At 41.4% G+C, this 14405-nt stretch overlaps 1 long non-coding RNA gene across 1 annotated transcript; it reads left to right on the forward strand.

Annotated features, from left to right (window-relative positions):
* Window positions 1–313: 313 nt before the first annotated feature.
* Window positions 314–3648, forward strand: LOC124084780 (uncharacterized). Its single transcript, XR_009225655.1, has 2 exons — window positions 314–1917; window positions 2465–3648. It is a non-coding gene; the product is annotated as an uncharacterized LOC124084780 (long non-coding RNA).
* Window positions 3649–14405: the final 10757 nt, after the last annotated feature.

Raw genomic sequence — 14405 nt, forward strand, 5'->3', positions numbered from 1 at the left:
AAAATTTTAAAAGTTTCAATTTTGAACTGGGTAGCCTGAAAAAAAAAAATTAAAAATAGATCCAAATATCTTTAATTCACGTGATTCAAACGGTTCAATTTAGATTGGGTAAACAGATAAAAGTAAAGATGTCCTCAAAATTAAGCTTATAAGTTTCTCTAGGTGTTCAAAAAGACCCTAATAAAATGTTAACTCTGCTTAAATTTAAAAGTTTACAAGTATTGTTTCAAAATGTAAAAAAAAAAAAATTTATGTAATTATGGTGTTATTAATGTGTTCATATCTTCCAGGTATACAAGTCTGTAAGGTAAAAGCTTCAAAAGAACATTATATCAAGCTGGTGTTCTAAAGTTGTATGGTAATTTTAGGCTTAAAAAAAAAAATGTTAAAAATTCGATTATATCATTTGTGTTCTATAACTGAACTTGTTATCAATAAGATATGTACAGTTCCATGTTACTTTCTACTTTAAGATACAATTTATGTATTTTTAAGTTAATAAGAGCCTAATCTGTGTGAAGGTTTAATTGCAAAACACAAAAGTACATTACTACTTTTCTACAAGAAGTTAAAAGCTTTCAGCCTTTAATTCATATTTTAGGTGTAATATTATGTTGTGTTAGCTAATGTTCATGTAAACTTGAACAACAATTTATGTAAACTTTGTAAAATGATCAGCTTCAGAACTATAGTACTTGAGATTTATAAAGAGCCCTGCCTTACTTGAGATAAGGCTCTGTCCCATCTCACTACATGTGAAAATGGCTATAAAAAAAGTAAGCCAGATTTCAGTACAGTTAAAGTTGTGTCCAAAAGTAGGTTTTTGCCAAGATTACTAGGATCTCAAACAGGAAATTATGATGTATAACCTTGCCAGAATTCAAGGTAGCTATTATATAAGCTAAATATGTTTTTACCCTAGTTAGTTTTGTTTTGTAGTTTGCTTATAGATGGTTTAAGGATTGCCTATTAATATTCTAAAGAGGTATTGCTTTAAGAACACAACCTGGGTCAACATAAGATAAAGAGTTATCACCTACAGGATAGAAAGATAGACATTAAAGCCCAGTGCTCTTAATATAAGGCTGTTAACTTATTTGCTGGATGTTTAAGATCAAGTTTTTAAAATTAGTTAAATTAAAAGGGCCAAGAAAACCAATATTTGGCTCTTGCCCTCTGAGTCAGTCTGAATCAGGGAATAGGGGACTTCTCCAAAGGGCTCAGCAACTCTAGGCCACATAACCTCCTGAGCAGGGAGATTAATGAGACCAGTGGAGGACAGAAAGCCAAATGGTGCATTTGCTGTAAAGAGGAGGGTCATTAAAAAAAGGGAGACATCCCTGATGCTTCTGAGGGAAGCCATATGGTCAAACAAGGCCTGGACCCATCCTAGCGCAAATGGCACTAGCAGAACTGAAAAGCTGCTATGAAGTTCCCGAGGACTCCCAGGATAACTCAGCTGACTGTAAACAATAGGTAGAAACAAAAGTCAGTTTGACTTGCTTCATCTTAAACACTTAGCAAAGACAGTCAAAGCCAAAGCACAGCTGTTCCTGGACATCTTAAATGATAATAATAATTAAATATAACTTCCATAAATAAATAGACTGGAGGCTACAAGAGAGATTCTTAGACAGAAATGCCTGATAACTGTCAAAGGAACTACTAAAATAGTTTTAGTCTAAAGCTTTTATTTCTAGACAACACAGGTAGATTTGATGTTTGCTAATATGGTTATCCAGCCCTAAGTAGCAGAATTAAAGATTTCTCTATTAGACACAGAGGAAAAACAAAAGGCTCTTTTGGAAGCTCGCAAAAATGTGCCAGGGGACGACGGGCGCCCCACCCAACTCACAAATTTGATTAACGAAGCTTTTCCTTTAACCCGGCCAAACTGGGACTATGCGACTGAAGCAGGTGAGAACCACCTACATCTCTATCGCCAGTTACTCATAGCAGGTCTCCATGGAGCAGGGGGGTCTCCATGGAGCAGGGCGACGGCCCACCAATTTGGCTCAGGTAAGACAGACTATCCAGGGGTCAGAGGAAACTCCGACAGCCTTCTTAGAGAAATTAAAAGAGACTTATCGGAGGTTTACTCCCTTTGATCCTGATAATGAGGACCAAAAAGGAAACATTTAATGGGCCTGCCTTCGTCTCCCAGGTAAGTCAGGCGGTAGCCAATACATTGAAAATTAATTAAAAATTACATTATGGTTATAGACCCCAAAGTTCAGGACAGGTAAAAAAGATAAATAAAACCATTAAAGAGACTTTAACTAAATTGACACTTGAAACTGGCACTAGAGACTGGGTACAACTCCTACCTTTAGCCTTGTATGGGGCCCAAAACACCCCAGGCCCACATGGACTAACCCCATTTAAAATCCTGTACGGTGCCCCACCTCCCGCTATTAACTTTTATAAAACTAAAACCTATGCCTCCCTCACCCCATCTATGCAGACTCATTTGCATGCTTTGCAATTGGTCCAGAACGAGGTCTGGAAGCCTCTAGCCGCAGCATACAAAGAGGAACTTAAAACCCCCTTGCTGCCACATCCCTTCAAGGTCGGAGATACCGTCTGGGTACGCAGGCACCAGAGCAGGAACCTCGAACTGCGGTGGAAAGGACCCTACACTATCCTGCTGACCACTCCTACTGCACTCAAAGTGGACGGCATCGCTGCTTAGATCCATGCTTCCCACGTGAAGACTGCACATCCACAGGAGTCCGCAGACACCTCTCCGGATCCAGAATGGAAGTTGCAACGTACCCAAAATCCGCTAAAGATAAGACTCACTCGCTGTTAATTTTTCTTGCTTTGTGCTGTGTCTTCCCCATATCAGTTAACCCCAACCAATCTGTGAGCCAGACATGACAAGTATTATCGGGGACAAGAAATATAATTTAAAAAAAAAAAAAAAAAAAAAAACAGGATCCCCCACTTTCTGCCGACTCTTGCAGGAGCCTGAAATGGTACGGGGCAGGGCCATGTACCGCATTTGCCTGCAACCCCTTAAACATTACCTTTACTCAGGCAGGCAAAGCATCAAAAAATTGGATAAAAAAAAAAAACAATGGGGCCTGAGAGTATATCATAAAACTGCCTATGACCCTGGGGTCCTATTCAAAATTAGATTAATAGTAAATACCAACCCCCAACCAGTATGCTGAGCCGTCAGCTGAAATAATGCTGGAATCCGAGCAGATGGGTCAATGGATATAAGATTATATCCATGATATAAAAAAAGGGGGGAATGAAGGACCCCAAGGCCCCAGGCCCAACATTAGGAAAACTAACCCCTGTGCCCTGAAGCTGCAAGATGTTCCATATAGATAACCCCGGAAGGGCCAAACTTGAGCAAACAGGGTAAAAACAGGAACTAAAAGGACAGGATGCAATTTTATGGTTTTTCTGAGAACTAAAGTGGGAAAACAAGTTTACCCCCCTAGGTGACTCAACTGCTGAATTCAGAGGGACCAATAGGAAGGCTGTTGCTGTGCTAAGCTAAGACCTAACCCACCTGTCCCCTATAAAAGATCTATACCCCAAAGCCCGGTGTGCCAGTTCACCGAAGCTCCGGCTGAGGTTTTGCTGTGCACCCGCAGGCGCCTGTGTGAGAATAAACGCCTCCTGCTTTTTGCAGCCAGTGTCTCGTGTGGTTCATTCCGGGTTTGGGATCTGTGGATATTTCAGCAATAGTGTGTGGCCTCCCCGAGTTCGACCCTACCCAACAAAGTCATTCCCCAGAATTAAATTTTTCTCAATCTCACTAAATTTTAATTAAAAATAATATTTCTCATTTAAATGTAAATGAATTTAATTAATTAAATTTTGATTTAAAGTTTTAATTTAGTTAGTGAAATAAAAATGAAATTTAAGTTTAATTAATTTTTCTCTTTAGTGGTGCAAAACTTTAACAGATAGCATCGCGGAACACTGCAGAAGAAACCAAGGCCAGAGAAACGCAAAGCAGCCCTGTGGAGGTGGCTGCCTGTCATCAGTGGTCACCTGCTTGGGCTGTCCTGCCTGGATGACACTGTACCCACTAATCACAGGGCGTAAGGAACACGGAGCTAGGGCACGCGCCCACGCCTGGCTCCAGATACCTTCTCAGTATGGCAGCTGCCCCTGTGTTCTCTGGAGCCCTCAGCAGATCCTTCAGGTTTATGGGAACACCATTAACTCTCTGGCCGTGCCCTAATGGATATGCTGCTCCCTACACTGGGCTTACCCACTGTGTCCTCAACTTTGTTCTCTGTCCCTTTGTTGTTCTGACACATTGTCCTCTCTCTTGTCACTTCCTGGTGCAATTCTATCCAGTCTTCAGGATTCTGTCAGATGCTGCTTCCCTCAGGAGTCCCACTCTGCTGCCCAGTCTCTGCCCCTGTGCCCCTCAGCCCTGCAACAGGCCAGCACAGCCTGCCCATCTCAGGCTGCCTCAGAACATCTTCCTCCCGGAGGACAGGTCTTGTGGATGGTACTGACCTGAGTTTCTACTTCGGAGCCCAGGACTGGAGAGACATTCACCAACTCCATCCACCACCGCACTTAGAAAAAAGAACTCACAAATGCTTTCAAGATTTTTAGAAAAGGTCGTCTCAGAAAAATTTTTTTAAAGTTTTAAAAAAATGTTTAAAGTTGGAAAAAGAGTCACTATACCTTTTAGTGTAGTTCCTTTGGAACTATGAGCTATTTGACATGTGCTTTTCTGTAATTTCCATAAATATTTGAGCATGGAACTGTATTTTTTTTAAGTACAAAATTGATACAATTTTGTATTGCTTACCAAAAAAGGTTGGTAGGTTTTACACTTGAGTAGAAAACTCCTGGTTGGAAACTAGGAACTTTTTCCCTCCCATAAGGAGTATGGAGAGGCTCAATTTCCTGGAAAAGCAGACACAGTTGATAAAGGTAGCATACCTGTTTGTTAGGTCAAGGATGTCCACCAAGGCCCTTAGGTAATGAGAGCTGGTGATGACCACCAGGGGACATGAAGACTGTGGCCAGTATGCTCAGCAAGAGTTTGTAGGGACTAAGTGTGTGGCTGCCTTGGAGCCTGGAAGCTGCATTTTTGCTGAGCACCCAGGTGAGCTCCCAGGATGATGGTCTGTCTTGATGGACACCTTTCTGAAAATCTAACTTACCTTTGGCATGTGAGTGGGCTCATACTAGAGGATCAGGGACCCCTAGATTTGAGCAGGTGTGGAGTCTGCCTTTCTCCAATTCCTCCTCCTCCCACAACACTCTGAGTGTTCACTGGTGGATTCGTGTGTGCAAACTGCTGAGGGCGCCACGAAAACCACTTTGTCTCACATGCAAATAAGGGCTGCTCCTTGTGAGCTCTGAGCCCCCCAAAAAGGACAGCAGTGTGAAAGCAGAGCAGTACTGTGCCCTGAGCTGGAATTTCTATCAGCTCTGAAGAGGAAACTTCCATGCTCAGCTGGTTCTGGAATCTGAACTTTCTGGTTGTGGGATGGGGAGGACACACAGTTTCTATCAAGCTCACTGTCTCAAAGGGGTTCAATATTGGATCTGGGAGAAACAGTTTTGGAGAATATTGTTATTCTACCTCTAAATGAAATCAAATGGTCCTTTCTCTAGATAATAAAGTAAATGAAACAAACAGCAACTACAGCAGGAACCTAGGGCTGTGTTCTTAGGTTCCTCATCCAGGGGCTGTGTTCCCAGGCTTTGTCTGTTACTAAGTGGCTGCATGCTTTGTCTCTTTGAACTTCCTGTCTACATCGACAGCACCATCTCCTCTGTTCACTAATCGGGGGCCAGGTGAGGTGATGGCTCTAGAGTCCAAGTGGACATGCGGAACCTTCTTTTACATCCTCCTTAAGAGCAGCTCCATCAAAGCAACATCTGTGGGGTCTCCCCAGAGTCTGCCATGCTAAGTGCTAGAGGATGTTCTGAGAGTTCAAGGCTGCCATGGGGCGGGGGAGGTAATCCTGGCCAGAGGCAACCTCCAGTACTGGGAGGGGAAGGTGTGATTCTTCCACCAGCTTCTGTGCTGACTCAGACCAGGAGCACTGGGAGGAGGGAGACAGGAAGCACACCCTGGGGAGGCCCATCCAGCCCAGGCTGGGTGGGGACACACCCACAGGTCAGGTGCATTTGAAGGGCAGGGGAATTGTGGCAGCTGCTGAGCTGCTGCTACCAACTTACACAGTGTAATGTTCTCAGTCCAACTTAATTTTCTTTTTTGCCTGTCATTCCATTTAGTCTCTAAGATTTGTTTCTTGTTTATATTGCAGTTGCCACAGTGGTGGTTTCGAATGGTCCTCTCTCCCTGGGAGCCAGTGATATCATCATTACCTTTGTACCAATGATTTACACTTGCAATTTTCTAAATCATCACAGGATATGGATGTGGTGCATCCCAGCCTCCTTTCCAATTGCACCTCTCCACAGCCAGCACCCTGGCTTCTGTTGGGCTCCTCCCTCCTCACCCCTGCTCTCTCTCCTGCTCTCAGCCTTTTCCCGTAGCGTGCTGAAAGTCCCCCCTGCTCTCGTTTGCCCTGTCCTCCTGCCTTCTGGATCTCCAGTGGACACCTCGGAGTTCCAACCCTGTGCTGCCCTGTGTCCACCATCAGATCTGCATCAACCTGCTCCAAGGCTGAGATCCAGGGACGACCAGCAAACCTGAGCCTTCCGTCAAACCCAGAACAAGAAACAGACTGAGAAAGTGAAAGAAAAAATTAAAGCTTCACAAGATGAAAGTCTTCTAAATTACTAAACAAAAGTTTAGAGAAATACTATTTTACATAAATAAAGTTTACAAATAAAGGCGATAAAAAGGTAAAATAACTTCAGTAGAATAGATGGCGGGGGGGGGGGGGGAATGGGCCAAGGGCTGGTGGGGGCATGGATTCGCCAGCAATGCAGTCCATTAAAGAAAAAATTAATAAGCTGGACTTCATGAATGTTAAAATGTTGTACTCTGCAAAAGACATGAACAAGAGAATCAGAAAATAGCACTAGACTGTAAGGAAAATGTTTGCAAAATATGCATCTGATAAAGAACTGTTCTCCAAAATATATAAAGCTCTTAAAACTCAATAATAATAATAATAATGATAACAAAGCCCAATAAGAAATGGGGCTGGCAGATATCCTACCAAAAAAATATACAAAGGTATCAAATAAGGATCATATGGACATGCTATTCATCATGTCATCGGGCACATGCAGTTAAAGCAATGAGATACAAACCTATTAGAATGGCCAGAACCTAGAATATGGCCAATATCACATACTGGCCAGGATATGGAGCAGCAGGAGCTCTCATTGGTTGCTGGTGGAAAGGCAAAGAGTGCAACCATTTTGCAAAACAGCTGGGAGGGTGCTTGCAAATCCAAATACAGTTTACCATGCAATGTGCTATCATTCTCCTTGGCATTTACCCAGAGGGTTGAAAACTTGAGTCCACAGGAAAACCTGCCCACAGATGTTGATAACTGCTTTATCCGTATACACCAAGACTTGGGAGCAACTAAGATGTCCTTGAGCAAATGAGAGCATAGGTCACTGGTACGTAAGACTCAGAATCCTCAGTGCTCTTACATAGAAAAGATTTAATGTTACTGCCTTTGGGCCCCAATGTGTGAAATACGTATTCAACAGCATTCACCAAATTAAATATAACCAAATTATAAATTTTTTTCTTCTTTGACAATTTTGTTGGGAACACATATAGTGAGAGGGTGTTATGTTCCTTTGAAGGTGAAAGAGAACCACATCTTTTCCCTTAATGCTCAGGACACCCTGAGAGGGCATTTTAAGGGACCATTACCAGCAACCCCATCTTTTCTCTGGATTCATTCCATTCTAAAACAATTTTTCTGGTATTACTCACTGAATTTTTGAGGATACTGCCTTAGTCCCTTTGCTGCTTTTATTCCTTTGAGTATTAATTGTCCTACAGCCTCAGGATACCTAGTAAGAACAGTGTTAGGAGAATAAGATAAATGTATCCACAGTAATGGACCTTCTTGCCAAAATACTCCTGTAGGAATATTTTTGTTGGTATTACAAAATAATAAAGGCAAACCTATATCAATTCTATCCAAATGCATATTTTTCATATATGTTTCAATAATTTTTAATGCCTTTCTTGCTTCAGGCGTTAACATGCGGGGTGGATTTGGATCTGATGGACCTTTTAGGATATCAAATAAAGGTCCCAACTCTCCTGTTGGTATGCCTAGATAAGGCCTTATCCAATTTATGTCTCTTAATAACTTTTGAAAGTTGTTAAGTGATTTGAGTTGATCTACTCGTATTTGAATTTTTGGTGGATGGACCATGGTTGAGGATTATAGAACTCCTAAATAATTAATTGGAAAATTTAATTGTACTTTATCTATTGCTATCTCTAGATTATAATTTTTTAATTTTAAGTTTGTAAGTGTGGCATAACATTCCAGCAATGTGTTTTTATCCTTGTGTGCCAACAATACATCATCCATATAGTGAAACATTTGTAGTTCAGGATTTTGATTTCTAAGTGGCTGGATTGCTTCGTTAACATAAATTTGACACATAGTTGGGCTGTTAGCCATCCCTTGAGGGAGTACTTTCCATTCATATCTCTGATCGGGACCTTCATGATTCAGTGCAGGGATAGTAAATGCAAAACGTGGACTATCCTCAGGATGAATTGGAATTGAAAAAAAAAACAATCTGTAATATCTATAGCTAAAACATACCAAGTTTTTGGCAAAGCAGACAATTGAGGAATCCCTGATTGAGCAGGTCCCATAATAACCATCTCATTATTAATGGCTCTTAAATCTTGCAATAATCTCCATTTACCAGATTTCTTTTTAATGACAAAAATGGGAGTATTATAGGGAGATACGGAAGGTTGTATATGTCCCTCCGCTAATTGAGGTCATGGGCTGCTTGTATCTTTTCTTTAGTCAGGGGCCACTGAGGAACCCATACTGGTCTATCTGATTTCCAAGTAATTTTTATTGCCTCAGTGACCCCTTCTGAAAACCCAATCCATGTCTATTTATTCCTTGATCTATTTGAATTGGTGATGCTACCTTGTTCTTGTTCTCCTAATCTTTTTCCTTTCCTAAAACCTTGTCTAGCCCTAATAGTGGGCGCATTTGGATTGATGTTATTTGTTAATGTCAAACCTAATTGATCTAGGACATCTCGTCCCCATAAATTTATAGGAAGATGATCCAATACATATGGCTGTATAGTTCCTTCACATTCTTCAGGATCCTTCCAATCTAATACCATTGCACTTATATGGGGATTAGTTGCCACTCCTAGGCCTCAAAGTGTTTGAGTGGCTTGTTGTAATGGCCAATGTTTTGGCCATTCTTGAAGAGATATGATGCTAAGGTCTGTACCTGTATCCAGTAGCCCATTAAATTCATGTCCTTGAATATTTGGTTTTAGCATTGGGCGAGAATCTAAATTTAAAGACAGCATAGCCCAATCTACACCTGTGGAGCCTAATCCCCTGGAACCTCTTTCTATAGTACTACTGGAAAATTTATCATGTAGGCTGGGCATTATTAATAACTGTGCTATTCTATCTCCTGGTGAAATTACTGATACACCCTTTGGAGAATTAGCTATAATTTTTATTTTACCTTCATAATCGGGATCAATTACCCCAGGACTTATCATAAGTCCTTTTAGAGTAGAAGAACTGCATCCTAACAATAAGCCTACTGTTCCTTGGGGAAGATGTCCTTTTACTCCTGTGGGAATGATTTGAACTCCCATCTCTGGAGTTAGTACTGCTCTGGCGGAGGCGCAGATGTCCAACCCTGTGCTCCCTCTGGTTCGTCTGATGAGAGATCTGATGGATAATGTGTCTTGGGTACTACCCTGATGGTGTTGCTGGGTTCCTCCAGTGCCCCGTATATTTGTGGTCGTGGGCCCCGGAGCATTGGGCCCCCCTGTCCATTTTTTGGCAATGGAGCCCGATGCCTTTCTCCACAATATCGTGGGTAAACACCTGGTCCTTGTCCATTTTTTGATAAGGGAGTACCCTCTATGGTGGTTTGAGAATGGCATTCATTAGCCCAATGTCTCCCTCTACGGCATTGTGGGCAAATACCTGGTATTCTACTCCTTTGATACCTAGCTTTGTTAAACCCTCCTCCTATGGGGCAATTCCTTTTAAAATGTCCTGTTTGTTCACAATTGTAGCATGTTTTTGGCCTGGCATCTAAAACCTGTTGTACTGCAGCTGCCAAGACTTGCCCTTATTCATTAATGTCTCTACATAATTTAATATATGTATTTAAATCTCAATGTTTCCATGGTCTAATGACCTCTCTGCACCAACAATTTGCTTGGTCATAAGCCAGTTGTTTAATTAATGGCATTGCTTGTTCTGTATCCCCAAAAACTCTGGTAGCTCTTTGAATAAACCTATCTACAAATTCAGTGTAAGGTTCATTAGCTCCCTAGATAACTGACCTTGTAAATCTCCATGTCCTTGTAAAGTCTTCCATGCCCTAACTGCATCTGCAGCAATTTGTGCATATATAGCAGGATCATATTCAATTTGTTGCCATTGACCCCCATAAGGTCCTTTTTCTAACAACATATCTAGATTTCTTTGAGGGTAACTGGCTGCTGCATTTCGCCTAGCCGTCTCCATGCAAAATTCCTCATTGGCAACCTTCCATAACAAACATTGCCCTCTATTTAGCACAGATTTACACATGCTAGCCCAATCTGCTGGCGTCATGTCCAAGTTGGTAATGGATTCGACCATGCTTACAGTGAAGGGTGCTTGAGGACCATAGGTTGTTACAGCCTCCTTTAACTGCTTCACTGTTTTGAAATCTAAAGCACGGTGAATTCGCTGCCCTCCTGCCTGCTCAAGTACAGGGCATGCTAATCTTTGAGGTCCTGTCTCAGGATCCCATCTATCAGCTATGGGGGTTGAGGGCCACTTAGCTGTCTCCATAGGTGGAGCTATTGGTTGAATTACACCCTCTGGTGATAGAATGGTGTTAGTAGCAGCCTCCTGTTGTAGCTTTTTCCCTAATAGCTGTTTCTCCTCTAAGCTTTCTTCCTTTAAATTTTCTTCCTCTATCTGATTAGCTCAAGAGACCTTCTCTTTTACTTGATCTAAAATGTCTTTCTCCATGGTCTGAACCTCTAACAATTTACTTAACACTCTTTCAGTTTGTTTTTTACTAATTTCTAATCTACTATAAAGATAACGCAACCCAATAAGATAACACAAAACAAAACTGAAACAGAATGAAACAAAAACAGAAAAAAAATCCTTGTATCAATTTTCCTATTTTCTTGACATGTGCATTTGTGGTCAATTTCTATCTCTTCCTCAGGGGCGAACAACTTCAAACCTTGAGCCAACCATTTTTCCCAGTTTGCCTGAGAAAGTTCTAGGGATAGGCAGCTTGAAACAAAAACAAAACAAATCAAAACAAGAACACATTGTTTTTTGAAATGGTCACCCATTCTCTCACCTTCCCTTAGGGGCGAGCAATTTCCCCCGAGCTTCAGGCGTTCCCCGCATGGGGCTGCCAAATGCCGCAGTCTGGCTGGGCACAAATCACGAGCCAGTGAAGCAGGAACAAACTTTATTTCTGAACTCCACCAGCACGCTCCACACACGCTCCTGGGAACTCCTCCCGAACGCGACTCCGCTCGTCCAGGAATCAGCAGCCAGAAATATCCTCCGGAAATCCCTCCTCCTGCACTTCCCCAACCAATGGGAACTCTCCAGGAATCCCCGGGAATCCCCACAAGAACTCCAAAGTAGTGTGAGAACAGCAAAGTAGCAGCCTAGGCGGATAGTAATGCCTCACCTGTCAATCAATACTATTGGCAAAATGCCAGGGGCCATTCCGACTCAGCTGTGGCTCTCAGCAGTATTACTCACTGAATTTTTGAGGATACTGCCTTAGTACATTTTGTGATGCTGTAACAGAATACCTGAGACTGGGTAGTTTGTAAAAAGTAAATTTACTTTGCACAGTTCTGAAAGGCTGGGAAGTTTCTTCTTCAGATTGAATTCTCGGGTGACAATATACAATTCAATTACTTTATATAGTGATGCAGTATTAAGCAACAGTGTTAGTTATTTTATTTAGTCTAATAATTTACCTATAAATGCCTTCATATTTTATATGAAAAGTTGTTTTATCTGTGAATAGTGGTAACTGTCTTTCAGTTCTAATTATTTTACTGCTACAATTTCTTGTCTTACTGTATTACCTACCACTTCTAATTCAGTGTAGAAAACAGTGGTGATAATTGGAATTTTTGTCTAATTTGCAATAATTCATAGTTCAAGTGAACAGAAATTTGGCAAGGATACAGAAGGTCTGAACATCACCATCAGCCTCCTTGATCTAATTGGCAATTAGACTCTGATTGCCTCCATCTAATTGACAATGACACTCCATCCAACTATAACGGGACACTTGCTTTTCTGAAGTGCACCTGGAACCCTCAAAAAATAGGTCAGATTCTAGGCAACAAACAAGTGTTAATAAATGTAAAATAGTTGAAATCATATAAAGTAAGTTTCCCGGCCATAATGAAATTAAACTCAAAATTACTGACAGAGACTGTACTCTCTAAATACTTGAAAGTCAAATTTAAAATCTCCTAAATAGCCCGAGGTCAAAGAAAAATTGCTCAGGAAGATCAGAAAAGATTTTGATCTGAAAGAAAATTAAAACAGGGTATAAGAATTTGTGGAATGCAGTCCAGGCTGCATCATCGTGGACTCTACCTTCTGCTGTGCTAGCAATTGTCCATGTACCTCCCAGCTTTAGTTCATCTCCTTAGAAGGAAGGCTAGGAAAAGGTTATAGAAATTTGGTGTTACATTAATTAAAGAGCAAAAATCAATAAAATTAAAAGCAGAAAAACATTGCCACCGAAAGCTCTTTCTTTGAGAAGACCAATACAATTTACAGCCAGAATGGTACAAATTTATCAATATCAGGAAAGAAAAGAAAGTTAGCACTAGAGACCCTACAGGCTCATTCTACTGAGGGGATGCCAGGGACAGCCACATGCTTGTAATTCAAAAACTTAGATGAGGTGGCTGGTCAACCAACTTGGTACACTATGCTAATTATGCTGTCAGAGATATACATTTATACCTTGTTAGAGGGTATAAATTTTGCTTTTTATCATATCCCTGTTCAGGTTTTTGTTAACTATGTAAAGAAGTTGAAAAAAATGAGACCTTTTTACAGTTTAGTCAGTGTAATTCCAGGAAAGACATAGAGTTAGAAATAAATATGAGTTATAGGGAAATGTCAGGATGGGGATGCTTGAGACCATTTTCCCTTCCCTGCTAGTTCTCAGTGGGGGTGGGGGTGGTGGGGGTGGTGGGGGTGTCAGGGTGTGGCCAGTGCATGGCTGACAGCAGGGGCTGCTCCAGCACTGGCCTGGGACCACCTGCTTTATGACCTTCCCTAGAAGGCTAGCCCAGTGGGTTGGGCTCCACCCTCTCGCTGACACATGCCAGCATTCACACCCATCATAGCTGGGCTCTGCTTTGCCTTATATTTTCTCAGACAGACCTCATTGAGTGTCCGCCTTCTATGCAATTCCCAAAATGGTTTATGGGGGCAAAAAAGGGCAAATTTCAGTACAGATTCATAACATGGAAAATGATTAAGGTTTCACTCTGTAACAATTAGTTCTTTCCTCTGCTTTGACCAGAAAGTGCAGTTGGAAATTAAAATGTGATTTAATCAGTTCTCCCTGGCGTTTAGTCAGCATTACTCTTCTTGAGTTACAAATGGACAAATTGAGGTGCAGCCTGCATGCTAAGGGTGTTTTGGCAATCTAATGATCATTCATGTACAAAGCACTATTATGTTAGTATTTTATTCCAGCAAGTAAACTCTCAGAGGGACGGTAGTTCATGTGCCCTGATTAATAATGCTAGTGACATACACATTAACAGAAAATCCAACCCGATACAAAGAGGACAAATTTAGAGTTTAGATGTTTTTCCAAAGATGTCCAAATGTATATTATAAAAGTTCATAACAGGAGAGCACTAGGTAAGCTCATGCACCTTGATTGGAGGACTGCATCATATCACAATCCGTCTTGAATTTCCTGGCTGAACTTTTGCATAATTGCTTTTGATTTCTCCTAATCAAATTTTGGAAATAGAAACTCATTGAGAAATCCAAAAAGTAAAATCCCTAAAACCGAATACCTGGCAATTCAATCAGTTTGGTTGTCCATTTTCCATAAAGATAATCAGGATGGATTGAAAACTGGAGATGAGGACAAGGGTTCCATGGCTACAGACAGGCAGCAGGGCTTGGGGAGCTAACAGTAAGTTCCCGAGCTAGGGCCCCCAAGACCACAGACGACCTTCTGAGACCTCTGCAGTCATCTTCAGCC

Source organism: Marmota monax, unplaced genomic scaffold (assembly GCF_021218885.2).
Source record: "Marmota monax isolate L192 unplaced genomic scaffold, Marmota_monax_Labrador192_F-V1.1 WCK01_AAM20220418_F8-fsc00071, whole genome shotgun sequence".
Lineage (NCBI taxonomy): Eukaryota > Metazoa > Chordata > Mammalia > Rodentia > Sciuridae > Marmota > Marmota monax.